Genomic DNA, 23,662 nt, shown 5'->3' on the forward strand with positions numbered 1-23,662 from the left:
ATGACACCTCTATTATAGGTACAGCAATAATGCATGTCACAAGCATAGTCATTAGATAATGTAATGAACATACTATTCAATTGACACTTTGAGGGCCTTCTCCAGTCTACCTGGAAGAATTTTGTGGACTACATGTTGAGAAATAATGTCCTCTGTAATAAAACAAGCTGTGTTCAGTAGGATGGAAGGGATGGGGAAAGTTAGGACATGGTTCAATGCAGCATATTGCCCCAGAAAAGGAGGCAAGACTTTAAATCACTACATATTTTCTCAGGAGTCTATAATCCTTGCCTAATTCTTACATTCTTGGCTTGCTAATGTGTACTTTTTTGTCTCACTATTCTGCTGAACACTAGATGGGATACATTCTTACTACTAATTTGCTCCTTTTTTGCCTTACTTTTGATGCTTTGTTCTTGACCTGACGTTGGTAAGATATGAATAAAAACCAGCTTCCCTCTTTGCTTTCTCCATCTCTGACATGACAAGGGCATCACTCATTTGAGATTTCTGGAGAAGTACAACTTTCAGGAGTCAATGTGAATTGAGCAGAGAATGACTAGTACAATTCCTGTAATTAAAAGAAACTTGGTTCCTCAGACATCTATGAATATTAAAAGATGGGCAGTATGTCATGGCCCCAAATCTCAAAAAACTAGAGGTTCAAAAAAATAAAATTCTGATAAAACAGATTCTGATGAAGAAGGAACATTGGGGTAAAGAGACTGACATGACTGGATAGGAACTTTTCTTTTAGGGACCTTTAGGGGAAAATGATGGAAGGTGAGAAGGAAAATCCGAGGCTTATCCAAGGTGTGTCATAGACATATTTGTTAGGAACAAGTGAAGAAAAGAGGAACTCCTACCATAACTTCAGAGTTACCTTTACACCTGACCTGGGGAAGAACTGGTAACTTGTTTTACATTGCTTTTTAGTGCTAGTGTGTCATTGTTAGAAGGGCCCATCTTTTTCTGAGTTTCATAGGCAATTTATAAGAGGAACATGACAACAAACAGGAAAGTGTAGAGATACTTAAAGTGACTCTGTTGTGGTAATGTGACCAACAATGAATTTCTGTCTAGGATTCAGGATATAGATTATGACTTAGAGGGATGGTTCAGCCCCAGAACTATGTAACAGAAACTCCACAACTTAATTCTGTCTCCTTTTACTGTGAAAGATTTCCTAACATAAAGCATTCCTTCTAGCCTAAATCCATTTTTCAAATATTCCTTTGTTTATACATGAATATTATTCATTTATTCAATAAGCATTTATCATATACCTCCTATAGTAAAGCGCTTTGGGAAGAACATAGGAAATTTAAAGAATAAACACATTATTCTTTTTCTCATGGAACTTTTAATTTAATGGGAAGGCAAAATTATTACAAATAATTGTCATGTAGCATTTGATGTAAGGTAAGATATAGAGGTATATCATTTCATTAATAATATCACAAAATAGCTCATACTGAATTTGTGCTTCCAAAAGTGCTAAGTATGATGAAAAAGGTTTTAACTTATATTTTATTGACATCTTTTTGGTATATCACTTTCATTTCCAAATACATCTTTTCCTCCTCTCCTCACCAATGAGTCATTCCTTATAATGAATCTAAACAAGTAGAAAAAGTGAGAAGAGAAAGAGATTTGGTAGAACTAACCAATACATTACCTGAGTCTGAAAGTATATGAATGTTACATGCCTACTATCCTCCATATCTCCAATGAAGGAAAGAGATGACTTTTCACATTCATTTTTTTCCTGGTAAGATGGATCATTTTGCTTTTTTTTGTTGTTATGAAAAGGAGCTTTCAAGTATATTAAGAAGAGAAGAAAAGAAAATAGTGTTTCAACTTCTTGAAGCAGAAGATGAAATGACAACTGATGACAGAGAGAAAACAGAGAGAAAACAAGTACAATGATCCCCAAATTGGAATGAAAGCAAAAACATCTTTGAGAGGGAAAGAAATCTAAGACAGATGAGGAAATCATATAAGAGCACCCTGTCCGTTTCAAATGAGTTAATTTCTGTTGCAGACAAATTATATCTGAGGGCAAGCATAAGTTACATATCGAACTTTGGGACTGTTGTCAAAAATTTGTGAGAAATTATAAAGAACAGAGAAAGTTCTAAGAAAATTAAGAAAGAATAATGTCTCAATTTTAAAGAAGATGTAAGAAAAATACCCAAAACTGTCCTCTAATGTCTTGTATCAATCCCGAGAAAATTCTAGTATAGATTAATGAACAGAAGATTTGTGAATACTTCAAAAATGAAATGATAATCACAAGGATTCAGCATGAATTTTATAAAAGTAATGCTAATCTGGCATTTTTTGGTAACTTTACTGAAGTAGGAGATCAGGGGAATACTTTAAGTCTGGTATTCCTGACTTGGAATCTGTGAACTCATTATGTATATAAATTTATGCATCTAAAATAATTATTTGGAAAAGGGGCTCATTGGCTTCATCAGACTAACCAAGAACTCCATGGCAGATAAAAGGTTAAGAACTCATGCCTTAAACCAGAGATATGGAACCAGTGGTCCCAAAGCCACATGTGGCCCTCTAGGTCCTCAAGTGTAGCCCTCTGACTGAATCCAAACTTCACAGAAAGAATCCCCTTAATAAAAAGGTTTGTTCTATAAAACTTAGACTCATTTGAAAGGCACACCTAAGAACCTAGAAGGCCATATGTGGCCTCAAAGCTGCAGGTTCTTCACCCCTGCCTTAGACATTATATCTGATTTTCAGCAAAGAATCAAACAAAGTTAGACTTCTGGGGCTCATGATCAACAAGACTGAGTACTAAACATTTTCTTCAGGCCTCATTAACCCAAAATGTCCAAAAAAAAAGGAATTATGTCCCAGAAGTAGAACAAGTACAAATGTCTCTCTAGACTAACATACCGAAAAGCTTAACCACATGACGATATCAAAGGATGCAGAAAAAAGCCATTGACAAAGTATACTATGCATTTCTTTTTAAAAAAATAAATACAATTTAAAAATCTTAAATAAAAAACAAATATCATGTACAATGGGGATATAATAGAAGCATTCACAATAAATTCAAGAACAACGTATGGCCTATCTCCCTGCCATTATTTTGAAAACGGCAGATATATGAGCAATAGAAATAGGATAAGACAAAATAATTCAAAGCATTAAAAAAACAAAGAGATAAAGCTATCCTATTAATTCCTGACATGATAATTTGCTTTAAAAACCCTAGAGAATAAACAAAGATACAGAAACAATTTGTTACCTTAGCAAAATTTCAAGCTATAAAATAAACCCACAAAAATTGACATCAGTTATGTATAATAATAACAATAAACATGAAAAGTCAACAAAGAAAGGGAAATCTCATTAAAATAACTGCAAAATATTTGGACGTCAATCTATAAAAGCACAGAAAATATTTGTAGAAATTAAGTTACAAAATGATCTCTAAAGAAATAAAGAACAAATTCAGTAGTGAAAGAAATATTCAGTGCTCATGGTTGGACTGTATCAGTATAGTAAAAAATACATACTAGCAAAATTAAATTTATAGTTTTACTGTTTTATCAGTCAAACCACCAACAAGATACTTGCTTTATAGAGTTAGATAAAATAATAAAATTCATTTTTTTTCTTTTACAATTTGGTTTTTCCCCAATTACATATAGGAACAATTTTAATTTTTGTCTTTAAAACTGATTTTCAAATTCTCTCCCTTAGGTCCTCTCCACCCTCCCTCACTGAGAAGACTAGCAGTTACATACAGGTCATATATGTGTAGTCATGCAAAACATTTCTGTAGTAGTCATTTTGCGACAGAAAACATAGACCAAAAACAAAAAAAAAAAAAGAGACCTTCAGTAAAAGTAAAGAAAGTTAAAAAAAAGTATACTTCAATCAGTATTCAGAAACCATTGGTAATTTTCTGGGCATGGATTACATTTTCATGATATTTCCTTGAGAATTTTCTTGAAACATTGTATTGTTTAGAATAGTTAAGTCTTTCATGGCTGATCAACTTACAATATTGCTGCTACATTGCAAACAGTACAATTCACTTTGTATCTACTCGTGTAAATCTTTCCAGGTATTTTTTCTGAGAACATACTACTCATTGTTTCTTATAGCACAATTGTATTCCATCATAGTTACATACTATACTTTGTTCAGCCACTCCCCATTTGATGAGCATCCCCTCAATTTCCAATTCTTTGTCCCCACTGTAAAAGATTTTTCTTGACTCCTTTGTGTGAGATGGATTTTCCCATTCTACCTCTTCCTTTCTCTTTCTCTCAGTACCTTCATCTCTCAACCCTTAATTTTACTTTTTTAGATATCATCCCTTCATATTCAACTCACACCTGTACCCCCGTATGTATATATTCCTTCTAACTATCCTAATAATGATAAGGATCTTATCGTCCATAAGTATCATCTTCCTATGTAGGAACGCAAACAGTTTAGCCTTATTAAGTGTCTTATGATCTCCTTTTCCTATTTACTTTCTTATACTTCTCTTAAGTCTTGTTTTTTGATAGTCAAATTTTCTAATCAGCTCTGATCTTTACATCAAGAATGCTTGGAACTTATCTATTTCATTGAGTGCTTATTTTTTTCCCCTGAAGGATTATGCTAAGTTTTGCTGGGTAGGTGATTCTTGCTTGTAATACTACAACCTTTGCCCTCCATAATATCTGTAGCGCCAAGGCAATATTCACAGCACTGGTAGTGACTATGAATATGCTGGCATAGTTCTCACTCACAAAACAAAACAGACTCTCCATATAGAAGGCAGAATAAAAACATCTATTCAGACACAAGCAAGTCAAATCTCCAAACCAGAAAGCCAAATTAGTCATAGTAGCCAAGAAATCTATACACATTAGCACTGCAGGGGACAGAGGCATTTCCAAGTCTTCTCTTCTGCATCCAATCCTTCCCATAAATACTCAGGAGCCTAGTCCGCTTACCTATGTACTTCCTAACCCTGACTAGCCTGACCAACTTCCTCCCAGCTCAGTTCCACCCCTCCTGTTCCACCCATTCAGCAAGCTCCTCCCACTACATGTGACTTAGGCTTCCATGTGATTTAAGTAGGTCACATGGGCCTATTAATGAATCGGAAAGAATTTCCCATTTAAATTATATTTACCATTACATTACATTAGTCCCCAAGATGCTTCATATTCATTACATAGGTTGGTGGGGAAACTGGTATGAACAGAATTGTAACAGGGATAACAGAAACAAATCATATAAAACAATATCGAAGCAAATGCTATCAACAGGGATAACACAAGCAAAAGCACATAAAACAAGATCTTAGGGTGGGGCTTGAACACACATACCCTATCATTCCCCCCTCAAATGAATGGGGCCCAAAATCTTGGGGTAAAGTCAAAAGTCTCTTCTTCCATAGCTACTTCCTGCTGAGCCTGGATGTAGAGCTGTCCTTACCCCAAGAGGAGCTATTCTAGAGGTCAGTTCTTTAGCTGGCATCTGGAGCTGGGTTGACACCAGGTCTAGGGGTGACATATGGGTGACATAGGGGTGACAAGAGATGACATCTAGCTTAAGCAATCAGACATCTGCAGGTGGAGGGTACTAAGTCTGCGGAAGACAAATATCGCAAACAAGTTTTACAGACAAAAATCCAAAAAGAAGCAAGGAGACAATAACCACAAGCATGGTAGATATAGGGGAAGTCCATGAACCCACTATCATAACCTTCTTCATGCTAGAATACAAAAGTTAAGGTTACAATTTGGTAATCATCTTCTCCTGAATAGATGGTATTATCTTTCCCATGTGCCATAATTTCCACAGTCTTTAGAACATCATCTGGCTTCTATCTTACCCATACTTTAGCTCCCAATTTTATTCTACCAGTAGAACCCAATCCTTTAGTTCTGTGCTAGGTATTTCAGTTTCCACAAGGGATGTTGTTTCAGAAAAAATAATAACCACTTGAACTATTCTATCATTTTTACAAAACTGTATGGCTTCTTCACCTAAATTTTGAAATGTCACAATAATTTCTCCTTGATAATTAAAATCTATCACTCAAGTCAACACATGTATTCCTTGATCTGCTAATACAGATTTAGGTAATATCTGTCCAAAATGATTTTGGGAGAATCTCCTACATATTCCAGTAGATATTTTTTTTCTTATTTCTTTTCCATCCAGCCTAAAGTCATCTAAACAATGTGAATCATATCCTGTGGAACCACGTGTCCCTAGATACGGTGCTGGGACATCTGACATCATAGTCCAATATTCAATATTTGGGTGTTTACTCCTTTCTAATTTGCAATAGGAGAGAGACTGTAGCAGATTCACAGCCTGGGACAGACTGAAAAGTTGACGAGAAGGATATGTTCCATGGGGCTGGAGGAGCACACAGTGCATAGGCTGTACCAGCACATCCTTGGCATGGCAGAGCTGAGCAGGAAGCCCTGGGTGATCTGAGGCAGTGTCAGCACTGCAGAATCTCAGGCACATCAGCCCAGGATGAGAGATCAGCAGAATCAAGTGAGTGAGAACTGCGAAGCCCAAGCAAGGTATCTGCAACAGCTGCTCCTGAGGCTATGAACCCTCAGATTAAATGTCTGTAAATCACCTACTTGAACTTCTGGAAGCCTAAATGCTGGAGTGATTGGTAAATGCTCTCTCCCCCTCTTCCTTGTTGATCTTGAAAGATCCATAAAATATTTCCCCAGAAAAATCTTGGAGCAGTTGGATCAGCAGAAGGGGAAAACAGTCTCTTAGCACATGAGGCCAGAAAAATTGCTAAGGAGAGGTCCTCTTGCTGTGGCTGAAGGGGACCAGTAAAGGACCAGAACTGTCCCAGAGAGCCCCACCTTGGCAAACCAGAAGGACATTCTGAACCCCAGTGGGGTGTAGCCCGCAACTTCCAGCACCAGGACCCCAGAAGTGCCTCAGTACCCCAGGGGAATTGGAAAGACACTAGGGCAGATGGGATCATCAACCACCATGCTTGCCCATGCTCTAGCTCAGCAGAAGAAACCTGCTGTAGTGAGACTACCCTTCCCCCACACTTAACATAGGTAGCTCCAGGGCAACTCCCAGGAAAACCCAGAAAGACTTCATCTGACCTCTGCTTTCTCATACAAGCCAGCTCAGCACCAGGTAAACTGCAACATTCTACCTTCTAGCTGAAAGAACCAGAGGGCACAAGACACAAAGCCTCAAGCTCAAGGCACAAAAACTGTGGGACAAAGCCCCTCGTGCCCTAGAAGCAGAGATCTATTTCAAAAGACAGGAAAAGGGTGATCATCATCATCAGGAGTAAGAAGTAAGCAAGAAAGAAAAGACCACAGATTCTTTCTATGGGCACAAGGACCAAAACACAAATACCAAAGAGGTGAGCATTGAAACTGTACTCCCATCTGAAACTTCAGAAGGGAATATGAACTGGTTGCAAGCAGAAAGAGCACTCTTGGAAGAATTGAAGAATTTTAAAAGCCAAATTAGAGAAACAGAAGAAAAACTGGCCAATTATTTTAAAAATATGAAAAGAAATTCACAGTAGAGATCAGCTACTTAAAAAGGAAACTTGGACAAATGGAAAAGGAAGCACAAAACCTAATTGGAAAAAATAACTCCTTTAAAGAAATAATTGGACAGATGGAAAAGGAGAGAAAAAAGTTAACTGAAGAAAACAATATGATAAAATATAGAACCGGGTAAGTAGAAGCTAATGACTACATGAGGCATCAATAATCAGTCAAACAGAATCTAAAGAATGAAAAGATAGAAGAAAATGTAAAATATCTAATTGGAAAAACAACTGACCTGGAAAATAGATCCAGAAGAGAAAAATCTAAGAATTATTGGTCTTCCAGAAAGCCATGATGAGAAAAAGAGCCTGGACAACATCTTGCAAGAAATCATCGAAGAAAACTTCCTAGAAGTCCTAGATCCAGATGATGAAATAATCATTGTAAGAATCCACCATTCACCTCCTGAAAGTGATCCCAAACTAAAAACACCACAGAATATCATTGCCATATTCAAGAACTACCAAGTGAAGGAGAAAATACTACAGGTAGCAAGAAAGAAACCATTCAAATATCGAGGATATTTGTAAGGATCACACACGACCTTGCAGCTTCTACATTAAAAGACTACAGGAATTGTAACATGATATTCCATAAGGCAAGGGAGCTGGGACTACAACCAAGGATCAATTACCCAGCAAAGTTAAGCATAATATTTCAGGCAAGGCGATGGACATTCAATGAAATAAGGGATTTCCAGACTTTCCTGATAAAAACCGAGAACTCAGTAGAAAATTCCATCTTCAAACAAAAGTCTCAAGAGAATCACAAAAAGGTAAACAGGAAAAGAAATTGGTATTCAAAATGGTCCATAATGTTTATATCCTTATAAGGAAAGATGATACTTGTTAGTCTTGAGAATTGCATGTTTATCATGATATAGAAAAGGGATACACATAGATAGATGGAGAGGGTATATAGTAAATGATATGATGATGAAAACGTGATTTAAGGGTGCAAAGGAATTGTAACAGGAGATATATAAAGGTGGAGGCAGAAACCAGTAAATTACATCACAGAAAGAGGCACAAAACTATATTAAAGAAGAGGGAAAGAGGGGAGGGAGATGAGCATTGTTTGATATTTACTCTAATCTGATTTGGTTCAAGGAGGGAACAACAACCTTAAGTATATAAATCTAACTAGCTTTATAAGCAGTAGTAGGGGAAGGAGGAAGAGAAGGGAGGTGAGGCTAAAAGGAAAGGAAGAAGTAGTAAGGGTAAAGGGGAGTAAAAGGGAGAGGGAATGGAAGAAAGAAGGGAAGACTGCAGGAGGTGGTAGTCAAAAATTAAAATTATATTGTAGAGGGGAAGGTAGAAGGGAGAACTAAGAGCATAAATGGGAGAGATAGAGGATGGAGGGAAAGACATAGGTAACAATCATAACTGTGAATGCCAATGAGATGCACTATCCCACAAAACAGAAGCAGATAGCAGAATGGATTAAAAACCACAATCCAACAATATGTTATTTACAAGAAACCCATTTGAATCAGGGGGATACACACAGGGTAAAGGTAAAAGCTTCAGTTGATGTAAAAAAAGCAGGGGTAATAATCTTAATATCAGACAAAGCAAAAGCAGAAATACATCTAATCAAAAGAGACAAGGAAGGAAATTATACCTGCTAAAAGACACCATGGACAATGAAGCAATATCTACTAAACTTATATACTCCAAGTGATATAGCATCCAAATTCTTAGATGAGAAGTTAAGAAAATTACTATACTAGTGGGGGACCTGAACTTCACCCTCTCTGAACTTGATAAATCTAACCTCAGAGTAAACAAGAAAGAAGTTAAGGAGCTGAATAAAACTCTGAATAAGGTAGATATGATAGATCTCTGGAGAAAATTGAATGGGGATAGAAAAGAACATACCTTTTTCTCAGCAGTACCTGGAACTTATACAAAACTGGCCATGTACTAGGCCATAAAAACTTCACAGTCCAGTGCAGAAAGGTAGAGATAGTCAATGCATTCTTATCAGACCATAATGCAATAAAAATTATATATCATGAAAGGCCATGGAAAGACAGACCAAAATTTAATTGGAAACTAAATATTCTAATCCTAAAGAATGAGTGAGTTAAACAAAAAATCATAGAAACAATCAACAACTTCATTCAAGAGAATGACAATGATACTGCAAAAGCAGTTCTTATGGGAAGTTTCATATCTTTGAATGCCTACATGAATAAAATAAAGTGGAGATAAATGAATTGGGCATGCAGCTGAAAAAGCTAGTAAAAAGAACAAATTGAATATCCCCAAGTAAATACCAAGTTAGAAATACTGAGAACCAAAGGAGAGATTAATGAAATTGAAATTAAGAAAACTATTGAACTAATAAATAAAACTAAGGGTTGGTTTTATGCAAAAACCAATAAAATTGATGTCTTTGGACAATTTTATTGAAAATAAGAAAGAAGAAAACTAAATCACCAATATCAAAAATGAAAATGGTGAACTCAAATCCAACAAGGAGGAAATTAAAACAATACTTAGAAATTACTTTGACCAACTATATGCCCATAAATTCGAAAATTTAAATGAGATGGGTGATTATTTCAAAAAATATAAATTGCACAGAATAGGATGTTGAATGGTTAAATAGCTTCATCTCAGAAAAAGAAATTGAACAAGCCATCAATGAACTAGCTAGGATAAAAATTCTCCAGGGCCAGATGGATTTATAAGTGAATTCTATCAAACATTTAAGGAAGAGTTAATTCTGATACTATATAGATTATTTGGGAAAATTGGGGAAGAAGGAATGCTCCCCAATTCTTTTTATGATACAAATATGTATTGATACCTAAACCAGGAAGAGTCAAAACAGAGAAAGAAAATTATAGATCAGTTTCCCTAATGTGTACACATGTAAAAATTTTAAATACGATTTTAGCAAAAAAAAAAATACAGCAACTTATCACAAGAATAGTATATTATGATCAGGTAGAATTTATACCAGAAATACAGGTCTGGTTCAATATTAGGAAAACTATTAGCATTATTGATCATATCAAGAATAAAACTAACACAAAACACATGACTATCTCAATAAATGCAGCAAAAACTTTTGACAAAATACAACAGCCATTTCTATTGAAAATGATGGTGAGCATAAGAACGAATGGAACTTTCCATAAAATAATGATCAGCATCTATCTAAAACCTTCAGCAAGCAATAAATTCAATGGGGATAAGATAGATGCATTTCCAATAAGATCAGGGGTGAAATAAGGTTGTCCATTATAACTATCATTATTCAATATGGTACTAGAAATGTTAGCTGTAACAATGAGAAGAAAAAGAAATTAAAGGAATTAGAATAGGCAAAGAAGAAACTAAGTTATCACTCTTTGCAGATGATATGATGATATACTTAGCGAATCCCAGAGAATCAAGTAAAAAACTGCTTGAAATAATAAACAACTTTGACAACGTTGCAGGTTACAATTTAAACCCACACAAATCTTCAGCATTTCTATATATTGCGAACAAAGCCCAACAACAAGAGATAGAAAGAGAAATCCCATTTAAAGCTGTGGTAGACACTATACAATATTTGGGAGTCTACCTGTCAAAACAAACCCAAGGACTATATGAACACAATTACAAAATACTTTTCCTACAAATAATATCAGATGTAAGTGAAAAACATCAGTTTCTCATGGGTAGGCCAAGCCAATACAACAAAAATGACAATTCTACCTAAATTAACTTACTTATTCAGTGCTATACCAATCAAACTATCAGATATTTTTTCTAGAGCTAGAAAAAACAATATCAATATTCATCTGCAAGAACAAAACTTCCAGAATATCAAGGGAGCTAATGAAAAGAAATGCTAGGGAAGGTGACCTAGCTCTACCAGATCTCAAATTGTATTATAAAGCAACAATTATCAAAACCACTTGGTACTGGCTAAGAAACAGAGGGGTAGACAAGTGGAATATGTTAGGTACTTAAGACACAGTAGTCAATGAATATAACAATCTACTGTTTGATAAGCCCAAGGACCCCAGCTTCTGGGATAAGAACTCACTGTTTAACAAAAATTGCTGGGAAAACTAGATAACAGTATGGCAGAAACTGGACATAGACCAATGCTGGACACCATACAGAGTAATAAAGTCCAAATGGATACATGATCTAGGTATAAAGACGGATAATATAAACAAATTCGTTTATTTATTAGATTTATGGAGAATGGAAAATTTTTGACTAAAAAAAGAGATAGAAAACATTATGAAGTACAAAATGGATAGTTTTGATTACAGTAGATTGAAAAGCTCTTGCACAAACAAACCCAAATGAATCCAAGATTAGGACAGAAGTAGAAAACTGGGAAAGAGTTTTTGCAACTAGTGTATGTGATAAAGGTCTAATTTCTAAAATATATGGAGAATTGAGTCAAATGTACAAAAATTCAGGTCATTCCCCAATTGATAAATAGTCAAAGGATATGAACAGGCAGTTTTCAGAGGAAGAAATTAATGCTATTTATAGTCATATGAAAAAATTTTCCAAATCACTATTGATTAGAGACATGAAAATCAAAACAACTCTGGGATACCACATCACACCTATCAGACTGGCTAACATGACAAAACAGGTAGATAATAAATCTTGGAGAAGATGTAGGAAAAGTGGAACTCTTATTCATTGTTGATGGAGCTGTGAGCTGATCTAATCATTCTGTAGAGCAAGTTGGAACCACGCCCAAAGGGCTACAAAAATATGCATACCCTTTGACTCAGACATGTTGCTTCTAGGACTGTATCCCCAAGAGATCATAAAAATGGGAAAGAGTCCCACATGTAGAAAAATATTTATAGTAGCTCTCTTTGTGATGGCCAAAAAAGTGGAAATCAAGGGGATGCCCATTAATTGAGGAATATGAATGTAATGGAATACTATTGTGCTATAACAAATAATCAACAGGAATACTTCAGATAGGCCTGGAAAGACTTATATGACCTGTTGTTGAGTGAAAGGAGCAGAATCAGGAGAACTTTGTACACAGCAGCAACCACAGTGTGTGAGAAATTTTTCTGGTAGACTTAGTACTTCATTGCCATGCAATGGTCTCTTGAGGCAAAATGCCTCATATAATTCAATGACAGAATGAAGCAGACCATTTTCTTTTGTATTATGTTTTGTTTTGCTTTATGGTCTTATCATTTTAATTCTTCTATTCAACATGATTAAGATGAAAATGTATTTAATAGGAATGTATGTGTAAAACCTATATAAAATTGTATGTCATCTCAGAGAGGGAGTGGGGAAGTAGGGGATAGGGGGGGAGGGAGGGGGAAAAAAGTAAGATATATGGAAGTGATTGTAGAACACTGAAAACATATAATAACTAAAAAAGAAAATTCTTCCCCCATGCATTAATGGGCCTACCCATTAAAGGGAGTTTGATTAGGGAACATTTGTAGGAAAGCCCAAACCTTTTGCTAACGTAGCACTTATTCTCAAGGGTTGGGATACCCTCTGGCTCTAATAAAAGGTATAAATATTCTGAGGGTGTGGTTTTATTTGGGGCATTAGGTTTTGGAAGAAGGTTTGTGTTCCACATGAGACTCTGGGAAGCTACTATGCACCCTCCACCTCCTCAGCTTTGAAAACCCAGATGTTGGTGCTTCTCTCTCTGGCAACTATGGTCAGACAGTTGAACCTGTCTGTTGATTTGTGATATACGTGTTGCTTATATCAGACAGTTTGTAAGAGCTCTCTGTTGATTTCCTGAACTAAGTGAATGGTATACGTGCTTTATTAAAGAAGATAGTTAACCCCTCAAAAGTTGCCTTTCCTTTTAGAAAAGCAGATCAAAGAACCTATGATAGCCACCCCTCCTGTGTAGGTTGAGGTTTTTAGTGTTACACATATTCAGGTCTATCTCAGTCTTTCCTATGAACTGCTAAATTACTAATAGAAATCTTAGACATAGGTTTTACATTTTAGGTAAACAAAAGATGAACAATATGTCCTCATTGAGTCCCTTGTAATTATAATTGACCATTGATATGTGTCATATGTTTCTCTTGGCTTTTGTATGTCAAATCTATTAAGTTGAGTTTTTTTTTAATAAAATTGTGAAAGTCTAACAATTCATTATATGTCCATTATTTTCAGTCAGAATTACGCTTAGCTTTGCTGAATATGATATTTTCAATCACAGCCCCAGCTCTTTAGTTCTTCAGTATATAGTGTTTAAATATCTGTAGGCTTTTAGTGTCAGCACTGCTGAGTCTTGTGTGATTCTAATTGTGGCATGGTTTACTGTATGCAATTTTTTTTTTTTGGTCATGATATTTTGCCCTTAACTTAGGGGGTTTGGAATTTGACTGTGATATTTGTTTGAGTTTTCCTCATAAGATCTCTTTCAAGTGGTGATTAGTGGATTTTTTCTTTTTCTATTTTCCCCCCTTGTTCTAATGCTTCAGGACAATTTTCCTTAACCTTTTTCTTGTATAATTGTATTAAGATTCCTTTTTAAGTCATGTCTTTTAGGCAGTCTAATTATTTTTATGTTTTTTTTCTTGTTTTCTAGATCACCTGTTTTTCTTAAAAGATGTTTTACATTCTCTGTATACACATACACACACATATGTATATGTATATGTGTGTGTGTATATATATATATATATATATATATATATATATATATATATATATATATATATATATATATATATATATTATATCTTCACCTGTTATAACCTTTCTGACTTCCCCTTGCCCAATTCTGATTTTCAAGGGCTCATTTTCTTCCTTAAGATTCTGAATCTCAAAGATTCTGGGAAGATGGTGGATTAGGTCTGAAAATTCCAAACTCTTATGATTCTCCTCCACAGGAGAGATCGAATAGCACCTCAGGAAGTAAAAATAAATAGGAATAGAGATACACCAGGGGTGTGCCTGGGACAATCTGAGGATGATGTTTGGTCCCTGTGGAAAGTAAACACCTCCAGTCTAGGGTCTGCCTTAACAACAAACTATAAGCCCTGGGCTTAGTTAACTGGGGAGGCTGCCCACTCACCAGAATTTTTATTGTGGGATAGTGAGAGTAGTTGACTGTATGAATTGGAGAAAATTAATGGAACTTCTGCTGATGAGGAATGTCAGACTCAACTGTGCTGCTGACAGCAGCAGGGAGTGACAAGAAATCAATACATGCCTGGGAAGTGTAGGAGCAGTGCGTCTGTGGACACTTACAGGAGACTAGAAGTTTGGCTTTGTTTCCAGGTTAAAGGAAGGAACTCAAGATCTGGGGCAAGAGACATCATCCCCTAGACCCCAGGACTAGAGATGAATACAAAAATTAAGCTATTACTACAAAAAAAGTGCACAGGCAAAGGAGAAAGAATCCAACCATCGAAAGTTGTGGGAATAGAGAAGACTTCATCTTCAGAGGAGGAGAGTGAAGCAAAGAAATTCTCTCCTACCCCAGAGTATCATAAAATAATCACCTTCCCAAAGAGAATTTATAGAAGAACTTGAAAGAGACTTTAAAAATCAAATGAGGGAGAGAGAGTAAAAACTAAAAAAAAAAAAAACAGTCTAAGAAAAACGAAGGTTATGAAAAGAAAGTCCACCAATTAGAAAAGGAGATGCAGAATCTTAGGGAAGAATATAAGACATCTTCAAAATCAGAATTGGGCAAGGTGAAGCCAGCTAAGATATGAGATAAAAAAATAATTAACAAAATATGAAGAATGAAAAAATTGAAGCCAAAGTAAAACATCCTATAAGAAAAACAACTGATTTGGAGAATAGATCAAGAAGAGAAATGACAATAATTAGATTACCTGAAAGCTATGATAAAAAAAACTATTGATATCATCATACAAGGAATAATTAAAGAAAATTGTCCTAACACATTAGAAAAAGTAGGAAAATAGAAATGGAAAAGATTCATTGATTACCACTTGAAAAATATCCTATAAGGAAAATTCATAGCAATATCATATTTAAATTCCAAACCTCTCAGATCAGGGACAAAATATTAAGAACAACAAGAAAAATAATTTGAATATGACTATCATAATTACAATTACACAAGACCTAGCAGTGGAGACATTAAAGAACTGCAGGTATTGCAATACTATTTGTCAAAGAGCAAAAGAACTGAGGCATTCCAGCAAAGTTAAGCATTATCCAGATGCAAAAAGGAAGAAAGGACATTTGATCAATAGTCAGACTTTCAGGACTAAAAAAAAAATCTAAATTAAAACAAAACTGAACTTAATAGAAGATTTGACACACAAGAGCTAAGAGAAATATAAGGTACATGCCAAAGACTGATTACAAATGATTCAATAAGGACAGACCATTTACCCTTTATATACATAAAACATAAAATGTATGTGAAGATTATTAATTGGGAAGTTCATAAAAAGATTGAGATAAACCTGAGTATGATATGACTTTAAAAAGTAAAATCATTTAGGAAGAGCTAAAAAGAGTAATTATTTTAAACAAATGAAGTACAAGAGGAAAACTCGACATAGAGGTAGTAGGTGGGGGAGGAGGGCAGGTTGTTCTGGTAACCTACTTTCACTGGGAATAAGTTTAAGAGGGAACAGTAGTTTATAGTAGTATTTATCATAGACATTCTTTTTTAAAAAATAATTTATTTTTCATTTTCAACATTCATTTCCACAAGATTTTGAGTTCCAAATTTCCTCATTACTCCTCTCTCCCACCCAAGACACCATGCATTCTAATTACCCCTTTCCCCAATTTGTCCTCTCTTCTGTCACACCCCTCCCTTCTGTTATCCCCATCTTCTCTCTTTTCTTGTAGGGCAAAATAGATTTCTATACCCCATTACCTGTATTTCTTATTTCCCAGTTGCATGCAAAAACAATTCTCAAAATTCATTCTTAAAATTTTAGGTTCTAACTTCTCTCCTTTTCTCCCTCTCCACCTATCAGCACTGAGAAGGCAAGCAATTCAACATAGGCTATGTGTGTGTAGTCATACAAAAGACTTCCATAATAGTCATGTTGTGAAAGACTATCTATATTTCCCTCCATCCTGTCCTGTCCCCCCATTTATTTTATACTCTTTTTTGACCTTGTCCCTCTCCAAAAGTGTTTACTTTTAATTACTCCCTCCCCCCCTTTTGCTCTCCTTTCTATCATCCCCTCCCCACCACACTTATCCCCTTGTCCCCTACTTTCCTGTAATGTAAGATAGATTTTCATACCAAATTGAGTGTGCATGTTATTCCCTCCTTAGGTCAAATGTGATGAAAGTAAGCTTCACTTTTTGCCTCTCACCTCCCCCCTTTTCCCCTCCATTGAAAAAGCTTTCTCTTGCCCATAATTTGCCCCATTCCATTTCTCCCTTTCTCCTCCCAGTATATTCCTCTCTAACCCCTTAATTTTATGTTTCTCAATATCACCCCTTCCTATTTGACTCACCCTATGCCCTCTGTTTATATATAAATTTTCAATTCAGCTCTGGTCTTTTCATCAAGAATGCTTCAAAGTCCTCTATGTCATTGAATGACCATTTTTTCCCTGAAGTATTATACTCAGTTTTGCTTGGTAGGTGATTCTTGGTTTTAATCCTAGTTCCTTTGACTTGTGGAATATCATATTCCAAGCTCTTTGATCATTAAATGTAGAAGCTTCTGGATCTTGTGTTATTCTGATTGTATTTCCACAATACTTGATTTGTTTCTTTCTGGCTGCTTGCAATATTTTCTCATTGACTGGAGAGCTCTGCAATTTGACTACAATATTCCTAGGAGTTTTTCTTTTCAGAGCTCTTTCAGGAGCTGATTGATGAACATTCTATATATATTTTACTCTCTGGTTCTAGAATATCAGGGCAGTTTTTCTTGATAATTTCATGAAAGATGATGGGTAGGCTCCTTTTTTGATCATGGCTTTCAAGTAGTGCCATAATTTTAAAATTGTGTCTCCTGGATCTATTTTCCAGGTCAGTTGTTTTTCCAATGAAACATTTCACATTGTCTTCAATTTTTTAATTCTTTTGGTTTTGTTTTGTAATTTCTTGGTTTCTCATAAAGTCCTTAGCTTCCAACTGCTCCACTCTAATTTTTGAAGGACTATTTTCTTTAATGAGCTTTTGAACCTCCTTTTCCATTTGGCTAATTCTGATTTTTAAAACATTCTTCACCTCACTGGCTTTTTGGACCCCTTTTGCCAGTGGATTAGTCTATTTTTGAATATGTTATTTTCTTCAGCATTTTTTTGGGTCTCCTTTAGCGAGCTGTTGACTCACTTTTCATGACCTTCTTGCATTGCTCTCATTCCTTCTCTCAATTTTCCTCCACCTCTCTTACTTGATTTTCAAAATCCTTTTTGAGCTCTTCTATAGTCTGCGACCACTGCATATTTTTTGGGAGGTTTGGGATGTAGAATCCTTGACTTTTATGTCTTCCTCTGAAGTTATGCATTGTTCTTCCTCACCAGCAAGGACAGAAGAAAATACCTGTTCACCAAGAAAGTAACCTTCTATAGTCTTATTTTTTTCTCTTTTTTGGGCATTTTCCCAGTCTGTTACTTGACTTTTGAGTCCTTTGTCAAGGGTATACTTTGTCGAGGTTATACTTCAGGGATCTATAAGTTCTGAGTTCCTCCAAGGTGGCACGATCAAGGGAGAGGACTTACTCCTCTTCTGGCCTGGCTCTGATCTGGAAGCAACCACAAGCTTTTCTGTCCAGTATCTGTGAGTAGAATTCCCTCTCCACAGTCACCAACAGCTCCATCAGGTCAGCATTCCTCTTCATCCCAGAGCTGTCCCTCAGTGCAGAGTTTCAGATCAGCGGCTTGTTTTCCCTGGGGTCTTTAGGCCTAGGGTTCCAAAAATGGATACTGTGCATAGTGGCTGCTGAGGCCCTAGGTCTGGTGCTAGGGATGGACCTTGCTCCCTTCACACCCAGGTGAAAATGCTATCTCACTGCCCTTTGAAGCTGTCTTTGGCATTTGTGTGTTGAGAAATGTGGGAACTGAAGTTAGTACCTGTGATTCCATGCCCTGAAGCCTGCTCCAGTTCTATCTCTGCCACACCATGGGGCCAAGGCTGGGCTGCCCTCCACTGAGCCCGGTGTGATAGACCTTTCTTGTTGGCCCTCCAGGTTGCCTTGGCAATCACTTTCACTCTGTCATCTTGTGGCTTCTGCTGCGCTTGAATTTGCTTACAGTCATTTTTTACAGGTATTTTATGGGCTATGAGGGGAGAGCTATAGCAGGTGTGTCCTTCTACTCCCCCATCTTGGCTCTGCCCAGGTATTCTTGAGATGAAAATTTATTGCTACATATTTTGAAACCTCTCATGTTCTGTGATGCACATGGCATGCTTTCTTTCTTTTCTTACATAGTATTTAAGTTACAATACTTAAAGTTATAATATATATATAATATAATATATATATACACACACACATATACACATATACACACATATACGTATACATGTACACACACCCGCATCCACATAAATTACTTAAGAAAGAAAGAACTTCATAATTTATAATAACTGAAGTGAAAACTGGAAACCAGTAGGAGATATAATCTGAACCAAGAAAAGGTTGGAGGAAATTTCAAAATAATTTATTTTGATTACTTGGAGTTGAAAAGCTTCTTTACACCAAAAATATTGATGCATCTAGGATAAGAAGAGAAATGTTCAAGTTGGGAAACAATAATGTATCAAATTTCACTGATAAGCATTTGATATCCAAGTTCTACAAATAACGATGCACATACATCCATCTATATGTTGCATATTAGCTATCAATTAACCAGTCTGTCTACAAGTCTGCCATAAACCTATAAATAATGTATATAGACCCAAAGTCATTCTTTAATAGAAAAGCAGTCAAAGAAGAAAACCAATTCTTAGAAGGAAAAAATTGTAGATTACCAACAACCATGTGAAATAATACCTCTGATCATTAACAATTATTCAAAATAAGAGACAAGTAAAACAAAAACTTCATTGATGTATATCCTCACCAATTAATGGTACTTGATCACCAACTTTTTTTTAATTTCTTCAAACCAACCCAATCAAGTCCTTGTAATAAGCATGGAGCAGAAAAGCATACTGGGGAGAGCCTGAAAATGCTTTTCTCAGTTCTCTACTCATAGTTTTTTTCTTTTTCTTTTTTCTTTTTTTTTGAAGAATAACTCTAACCAGCCTCATCATATCGGAGAGTGAACTAAGAATAAGAATGGATTTCTGACCATGCATTAAATGAGTGCTGAAATGAGGGAATCCAAAGAGAAAGCAGAGGAGAGATTAGTTCCAAGAATAGACATTAACTTAGAATGATCATCTGCTACATTCTGGTGGTGGCCATAGGGATAAGGGTAGGGAGGAGTAATCTGTCTGAGAGGAAGTGTCTCAGGGACATTGACTGAAAGAGCCTGAAAGAGGAAGGTTCCATAGTTGTAGCAGCCCTCCCTGGATTCTGGACAGTGCAACTTGGTTGTGGAAAATGCCTAGCATGCACACATGGATGCCTGCACACACATACGTGTAAGAAATTACAGGAAAGGATATTGATAGTTCTACACTTTGATGTACATGAATTACTCCTCCATGTTTGTGATCTGGTAACGTGGAGGCAAAGGGCGATAGCAGAAGAACACTGACATTGATGTGAGAAGATCTTAGTGCAAAACTTTCTTCTGATGATGTTGGTCAAGCCAAATAACCTCCCTGAGCTTCACTTTCCTCATCTATAAAATTAAGGAGTTATATTAGATGGCCTTTGAATTATCAATCCACCCCACAGCAATGATTCTATATTCTTATGATTCTATGTATGCACCCCTGCACGAAAGTTCTCTAGTCACATATTCCCAATATACCCATGCGTCACATGCATATTCAATTTTATCATTGCAAATATAAATGGGAGAGTGAGATCAAAGTTTATGAAGGGAATGATCTACAGTTATATTCATTATTATGTTATTTCATTACCTACCTTTGCTTTTAACTGTATCCTTTGACTATTCAAAGTAAATAAAGCAATTGTTCATGGATTATAATTTGGAATATGTAGCAATTTTCAAAATAGCTACAGCATGACATATTTTTCACAGAGGAAGATCTATGAATGAGAGTGACTCTGAAGGCTATATATTCTTGTAGTGTATCTAATCATTAGTCACATAAATACTTGCTATATTTGGAGGAAGAGGACCTTTGAGCCAATCTCAGCTCTTTCACTCATTCCCCTTGTGTATGACCTTAGGCAGGATACTCAATTTCCCTGAGCCTCAGTTTCCTCCTTGATAACATGAGGGGTAAACTAAATGATCTCAAAGTTTTCTTTTAGCTATAAAGCTATGATCCTTTGACCTCAAAAAAAGGAAATGATGGGACCAAACTCAGGAGAAATGTTAAAAATAAACCAGTTGCACAGGAGAAAATGGGAAAGGTCTAGCTTAATAATACTGGCCTAATAATTATCTTTAGGTGATGTCCAGTTGATAGTAGATATAGGTACATAAATTGCAATGATGATGATGACAACAGTAATAGCAACAATAACATATATTGTTTTTTGTTGACCATTGATTCAATATGAGCCAATAATATGAAGCATTTAGTGAAAAGTCTGTGTAATTTTTGACTATTGAAGCATAGTTTCCATTACACAAGGATAATGACATATACCCTGAATAATATATAAGAAAATAAAGGTTTCAGAGGTGTGTGTGCTTTAAAGATTCCTAGTTGCTAGGGACTGAGCTCTGTAACTTTATAAATATGTAAGCAAAGACCAAATGAGCTCCTATATACAGCATTGTATAGAAAAGGGTGTTGCATTTGGAGGGAGGTGGTCCTGGTTGACCTCTAGGGTCCTTCTAATTCTTAGATTCTAAATAAAGTATTCCTGGGTTCTTTCTTTCCCTTATTATTGGAAAATATTAATTGAGTTCTCAGTACAAGTACTTAAAATGATTAACGTCACCAGCCAGAAATGCAAGCATCTGAAGAGTCAAGGGAGTAGATTCTCAGCATAATTCTGACTTTCTATTTGCAGCAAAGCAATGTTTCTGATAGTACATAATACCCTCATTCAGGACACCACTGACACTACATCAGATGACAAACCATAAAACCATCCCATCCCATGGGCCTACGCTATCCATTTTCATAGCAAAGCTGTAGACATGGGAACAATATCATTATTCAGTGTGGTTCATTCCATTCCACCAGGAAAAAAAGTTTCTTTTTTACTTAACTGTAGATAAATCCAGTTTCAGCAGGGACATAGATAGCCTATAAATTACTTTATGTACCTTGAAGTAACTATACACAAAGAAATAGGAAATTATTTGAGCTATAAAGCATGGTAGTCAGATGCTTTTGGCTCCTCTAATTCTGAGACTCACTTCTTTTCACTTTGTTAATGTCACTGGGCGATTTTTTTTTATTACTTCCATTACCCTTTGTCTCCAAACTTTCAACTCTCTTGGGATGCCAGATGCAGCTTCCTTTACGTTAGCAGAACCTAAGGCAGAAGGCATCTTCCTGAAAAGGGGTTCTATAGAGTAATGACTTGATATAGAGGAATAAGGAAAGTCAGACTTAAATTGTGTTTAGATGACTGAAAAAAACGAACAGCCACAGAACATTCTTGTCCCTGTGCGTGTGTACTTAGCAACATTATTCTAAGTGGCTTGTTAGATCTTCTCTGTTCTGTGACTTTCCCTTTAATTGCAGTCACTGGGGGTGAGCTAGAAAAGCCTGTGTAATTAAATAGACTCTAAGTACAAGGGACTTTCTCATTTATGTTATTTATGTGAAAAACACAAATGTGGACAAGAAAAATGTACTTTTTTGCTTTACAAACTAAACCAAAATTAATTAATCAAAATAAGTAAAGAAAGGGAAAAAACCTCAAGAAAAGTGTATTATTTCTAGTTTCAATTACACAAGAATTTTGGTCTTATTCAATCATGTTCAATTCTTTGTGATCTCACTTGAGGTTTGCTTGGCAAAGATATTGGAGTGCTTTGTTATCTCCTGCAAATCATTTTATAGAGGAAGAAACTGAAGCAAACAGGGTTAAGTCATTTGCCAGGGGTCACATAGGTAGGAAGTGTCTGAGATCATATTTGAACTCAGGAAAATTAGGCTTTGTCATTCCAGGTCACTCTATCCATGTCACCATCTACCTGCCTCTAAGATATTGACAAGCAATTCAAAGATGTCAGAGAAAGTCTTAGGAACAAGAGGTCCTAGATTCAATTCTTGCCTCTGGCTTTATATAGATTGGTTTTATGGCCCAAGACATTTAAACTTCCAGTGGCCCCAGCAATGTTCTAAGACTACACATTACATAAAGAATATCTTTTCTTTAGGAATAGAGGGAGTTTCCTTATTGGAAGAACGAAATATCAAGGTCTATTCTCATCCTCGTTCCTAATTCAACAAATATTTGCCTCATCTTAGGCACTGGAGAAACAAAAATTAAAACAACAACAAGGAGTTTACATTGTTTGTGGCAAGAAAAAAATGCGTGCCTGTGTGTGCACCCACACTCAAGAAACAACAATGTTGTTTGGTGACAGAGTGATTAGAAGCAGGTAGACTAAAGGAAAATGTCAATAGTACAGATGAAAGATCATTGGGGCCAAAACTAAGCTAATGGTCATCCAAGTGCACAGAAGAGGATGGTTATAAGAGATGCTGTGGTAGAGTTCATAAAACATCAGTTTTTGGATGTGGTGGTGAAAGGAAAAGGGTCACATGAATGAACCTTGGTGACTAGAAGAGCAAAATAAGAGAAGACATAAAGAAGTTTGACAGAAAGGTGGGGTTATTGAGGGAGATAATCAGTTTTACTTTGGACATGGTGAGTTTGAGATCTCTATGGCCCAGCTGGCAGGACAGGTCTAGCAGATAGCTGGTGACACTAAACTGGAATATAAGAGAGATATGAAGGCAGGATATAGATCTTGAATTCATCTGCACAGACATAATAATTGAACCCCAACTAAGACCATGAGGAAAAAATATTGGGAGTGATACATGTATGGAGGCCCACTT

The sequence above is a fragment of the Notamacropus eugenii genome, chromosome 7 (genome assembly GCF_028372415.1).
Source record: "Notamacropus eugenii isolate mMacEug1 chromosome 7, mMacEug1.pri_v2, whole genome shotgun sequence".
NCBI lineage: Eukaryota > Metazoa > Chordata > Mammalia > Diprotodontia > Macropodidae > Notamacropus > Notamacropus eugenii.